The sequence below is a fragment of the Pteropus alecto genome, unplaced genomic scaffold, assembly GCF_000325575.1.
Source record: "Pteropus alecto unplaced genomic scaffold, ASM32557v1 scaffold75, whole genome shotgun sequence".
NCBI lineage: Eukaryota > Metazoa > Chordata > Mammalia > Chiroptera > Pteropodidae > Pteropus > Pteropus alecto.
The window spans coordinates 22935904-22941331 of record NW_006440638.1 but is presented as its reverse complement, the minus strand read 5'-3'; the positions used below and the strand labels follow the sequence as shown (position 1 = coordinate 22941331).

The following is a 5428-nucleotide window of genomic DNA, read 5'->3' as shown; positions in this document are numbered from 1 at the left end:
ACCCACATTGATCATTTCTGCCATAGATACCCATGTCATTTTACAGGAGAAAGCAAGGTTAGGGGTGGCAAAAATACTTTCAAATAGTAGGGAAAACTGGTCCAAACAACAGAGCTGTCGATTCAAACAATTTTTGTCAAAAAGTCTTTCAGATTTGTTTTCTTCTCTAGTGAGTGCATCCTCTATATTCAGCATAATATTCTTTCTAAGACAGAGATTTATTCATCTATCTCTGAACTTTAAAAATCCATCATGATGGGGTAAAGAGTAACTACAGTGGAGAACCCTAGCAAGCACTACCTCAGCCAGATGATCAAGGCCAAAAGTTATGTTGAAAGTACATACTCTTGATATGATGTGATGAGAGTGGTACTTTACCTCTGTGGTTTTCCTCCCATAAACCATACCCCCAGTCTAACCGTGAGAGAAAGATCAGATAAATCCTAGAAGATGGGCCACCTAGGATATATCTGACCCTCCCTCTCAAAACTGTCAAGATAATTAAAAACAAGGGTAACGTGAGAAACTCACAGCCAAGAGGACTCTAAGGAGACATAACAACTCAATGTTTTGTGGTATTCTAGATGAGGTCCTTGAACAGAAAAAAGACAGTAGGTAAAAAATAAGGAAAATCTGAATGAAGTATAGACTTTAGTTAGTAGCCAACCTATCAGTGGTGGTTCAATTGGTGACAACTATTCAGTACTAACGAAAGATCTTAAAAGAGGAAATGTGTGGGAAGGGAGCTTATATGGGAACTCTCTGCACTTCCTGTTCGATTTTTTAAAAAATCTAAGACTGTTCTAAAATTAAAGTCTACTAAAAATAAAGATCATTTAAAAAACCATCACTTGATTTCTGTGGAGGGTTTTCCAAAATTCAGAGATCAGAGGGGGTCCTTAAAATGATTTTAGGTGATTCACGGACAAAATCTTAAATACTCCTGAACCACACAGATAACTATTCCTTCACTGATCATTTTCAATTTTTTTGATTCATTAACTAAGTGAAAATCCCAGTTTAGCCCTGGAAACACTTCTCTGACCTTTGTCGGTCTCCCTTTTTAATAACAACAAAAAACCTTTAGCCTCAGAACTTTATCTTCATATTTATTGCTCTTATATTTGGTGATGTCTATCTATTGAAAATGGTCCTACTTTCTTATTTCTGATAGTGGTTATTTTTTTTCTTAAATTTATTTAAATAAAAATGTAAGCCCATTTAAATTTTAAACATTACTTAACTATGACAACATATTGAGCATATTGTCTTCAGCTATAGGAAAACTCAGGAAAGTGGTACTCGAGTTACTGAAGTTGAGAACCAATAAACAACAACCATACCCCGCCACATGGCACTCAGGACCTTCTCCCACCTCGGGACACCTGTCCAGTTTCTCATAGCCGAGTGTTTGTTCCACTGTGTAAACCCGAAGATGCCTAGGATGTCAGAGGTGCTTAGAAATCAGGGAGACCCATGGATAACCAGTTTAAATTCGATGTACTAAATTTGTCTGGATCCTCTTTTCACACGTGACTTGATTTCCACTGGAATCCTTGGCCATTCTTTCATAATTATGGGTCAACTGTGGTGCAGATGAAGCAACCAATTTCTTTTAGACCCTGTGAACTCCAAAAGCATGCTAGAGACCAAACCCGCAACAGGGAAGCACCGCTGGGTAGGTATGAGTGGGATCTGAATCCCAGCCTCATACGTCCCCTCCCATCTGACTCGCGCCCAATGCATCCTTGAAGCAGAGCAGTTTGCTGAGCACTGAGTCCAAAGTCTGGCTCCACCACGTACAATCTTGGGTATCCTGGGTGAAGTACATCAGCTCTCTGGATCCCCTTTTCCTTGTCTGTAAAGTGACAGTAGTAATAGTACGTGCCTTTTGGGATTATTGCGAGGACAAATGAGTTTGTGTAAGCACAGCACTAGCACAACGCTGGTACCAAATAAATGCTCTATAAATACACACTGTTGCTGGTCACCTCTGTGGGCCCCCACTTCCCTCCTTGTAAAATGTGGGTCATGACAGTACCTACTTCATAGGACTGTTTCCAGGAATAAATGAGTGGATGCATATTAACCCTTAGTGCCATGGCCTGGCTCCTAGGAAACTCTCAACGTTCAATTAGTTATTTACTTATTATTAGTATGATTATTACTATGGATTAGCAATTCCAAGAATTAGAATGCCTCTCCAATCTTTTGTAACAGCAGTTCACTAGAAGCAATCAAGGTAGACTTTTAAGGTCAAAAACCTCAGGTGTACAAGCTAAAGGTATGAATTGACTTGCAGTCAAGTCCAGCAGTGTGTGGGCTGGTGCCTTTCTTTCCAAAAGGACTGGTTGTGGATAAAGCAGCAGAGGTTCTGTCTGGCCAGTTGGGTTTACATAAATAGGCCTGAATGCAAGCCGGCTGCTTCAGGAAGTTCTATGAGGTAAGACATTCTCGTCCACCAAAAGTTCTTTTTCTACAAAAGGCAACATAATGAAACAGGCAAACGGCTTTGCAGGTCGCCCCAAAATGGGCCTGACTGTAAGATAATTTCACACCCCGCAGCTTTGAGTCCATGAAGTACAGAAACCAAATGATATTTCCGTTGGGAATAGGGCCAACTGGGGAGAAATTTTGTCCCATGCTCTCCTCCCGGAGAGTCTTCAGGGACACATATCCCTGTTCCAGGAGCTCTAGGGGACAGTCCTGGGTTGTGATGAACTTACCATGCTTGGATCAGTCACTTCTGACTTGGCCTCAGTTTCTTCAACTGTAACATGAGGCTCTTGGATTACATGACATCTAACCTATATTCTAGTTCTGATAATCAATTACTCTCCGATTTCAATAATGGTAAGAATTGGTAACTCATTTTTTGCAATATAATTCAAACCCTTAAAGAAACCAGAAGCTGGTTCTCCACAGGTGGGTTGTGAAGGCTAATGGACAATCTTCTGTATTTTTCTGGATGATTTTGTGTGTGTAACCAAGTAATGGCAGGGCTAGCTATTGTTTCTGCCTGCCCACATTCTTGTCCCTCTCTTCTAGAATGTAGCCCATTGATTCCCCTTTGGAAATGGCTCCTCCCTCATTCAGTGGGGCTGCCAATCACTTGGTCTCACTATCCCGACTCCCTTGAATAAGGTAATCGGATGTATGGTCCAAAAAAGGACCAGTAAGAGTCCCTTTAGGGGGCTGATATGGCTGCTGGGTGAGAAAGGGGCTTTTCTCTAAAATTCAAGAATCCTCAAAGCTGTTGGGAGTCATCTTTGCTACCAAATGGAGAGAACCTAGCAGAGACTGACATAAACCCCCTGGAAAGTGCAGAGGGAACAGGGAGAAAAAGAGGAAGGGAGAAAGATTGAGAGAGATACAGAAAAGCGAAGGATTGAGAGCTAGAGAGAGAGAGGCAAAAATAAGGGAAAGAAAGAGGGAAGAAAGAAGGGAGATACCTCCAACGACTTAATTTCTTAGAATGAACCTCTAGATCCAGCTCCACATAAAAGAAAATTTGTGCCTTGGCCATTCCGGTAAAGTTAGTCCATAACTTTCCTTCCCCCCTCCCCTTTTTTTCCTTGGAGTCCGTAGGTTCTTCAAATGGGGATCCAAGACCCCAAAAAGGTTAGAAACCACCACAATCAGAGCATTTATTAGAGGTGGAATGAACTCACTTCAGAAAGAAACAAAGTTTATTTGATGAATATAAATAAGGCGATCAGCACAAAGTACTTCTCATACACATGATAACAAATTTATGAACTGTACATACCTTGTATGCTGTACTTCTACTAGACACGAGGTTACAATGACTGGCTAATACATGCCCATTGGTAGTTTCTGAAGGTTCCTTAGTTTTATTTATTTTTTTCATATCGAAGTCCATAATCACATGGTCAATATCACAACCCACATGCCACTCACTTGAAGAAATATTACAAGAAGCACTATCAAACGAGGGTCTCTGGGAATTAGATACACTGACCCCTGACGGCATTCAAACGCCACTCGACAAAAACATCTCAGATACAGCTTATGTCAACACATTTGAGGGCTCGTCATAAACACTGTTTAAAAAGAAAAATGAAACCCACTTTCAAATGAAAGTTGACACGCTGTTAACGTGCATACTGGATACACAAAAATCATTAAATACAAAATTGAGACTGTACATTGAAATCAAATGGGGTATAAAGTACAAGCCTGCTTTTGCACAAAGCGAGAAGACCAAGTTCTCCCACATGTTAGCCTCAGCTTCTTTTTCCCATCTTCGTTATGATTAGAGGAGAACCTGCCAAAGTTTGAGCAAAGGAAATATCCCAACATCACAGTGTTTGTTGTAAACCCAGAGACTATTTTTAATACGTGAAAAGGGAATTTTCACATATTAAAAACATCAGAAAATATTACATGAAATGGGAAAGGATACTACGTTAGACAGAATTTAATTTTTCAGGGACTAAATGACATGCCCCATAAAGGTAAGATCAATAATAGTTTTAACCAACCAAAGAGGGGCAAAAAATGATCCCCCAAACAACAGCTGCGACAAAATTGGCACATACTTAGAAATAGCTAACTATACACGATTGGTTGCTTTTTCTGTTCAGTGGACCCTACTTTCCTTAGTGGATTTTCTACTTCCTACTTCAAGTATTCAGCTGCAGAGTTCAGGTCAGGACTTGGCTGTGGGAGGCAGTGAGGCTGCCTATTTGAGGACACCCAAGCTGTTCACATGGGTACATTTGTGGCCTGGGTTTTCAGTGCGACATTGTGTCAAAATGTGCTAAATATGCTTGCAAAGAACTCTGCTCATTTTTCCAATCAAGACCTAGATCCCTTTGATAGTTAAAGAACAAACTTTTTAAACACGAATGTATTTGGATGGTCTATGCAACACATAAGCTTTACATAGCTTGCTATACTTACAAGAACAAAGCCAGAAGCGAGAAACCCGCTTGAATAGATTACTTCTAATGCACAGAGGATGAACAGTGCAACTCATACACAGTTTCATCTTTCCTGACAAATACGGTGTCTGTTTTTTAAATATCTCTATGGCTCATGGGAGAGGTCCAGAGTTAATTGCACCAACATTTAAAAAAGTAATAATAACAACTAAATTCAATGCAAGACTTTAGGAACATCTGTTTAGAATCCTTTTCACAGCAGCAAAGAAAGACAACTATATTTATTAAGGCCACTCATGCTTAAATTCACTGTCCTTTAAAAATGCAGATTTTCATCTCCCACTTGCATACACGTGGAAGGTTTCTTCCATTGACAAGAAAATGGATCAATACAAGAGTTGCACATGTTTGCCAGACTTGGTCATGAGTTTTATGAAGTTATAACACTTTAACTTTTTTTTTAATCTTCAGAGGAAGCAGTAGGAGTTTAATTCTCCTTAGTACCATGTCACTGTATGTAA

At 39.9% G+C, this 5428-nt stretch overlaps 1 protein-coding gene across 1 annotated transcript in view; it reads right to left on the bottom strand.

The window, feature by feature from the left end:
* Window positions 1-3671: 3671 nt before the first annotated feature.
* ERC2 (ELKS/RAB6-interacting/CAST family member 2) overlaps window positions 3672-5428 on the bottom strand; it is an 890290-nt gene continuing 888533 nt past the window's right edge. Inside the window, exon 18 of the transcript XR_003047987.1 lies at window positions 3672-5428. This exon is cut by the window's right edge and continues 1168 nt beyond it. The gene's annotated coding sequence lies outside the window, so the exon portion shown is untranslated.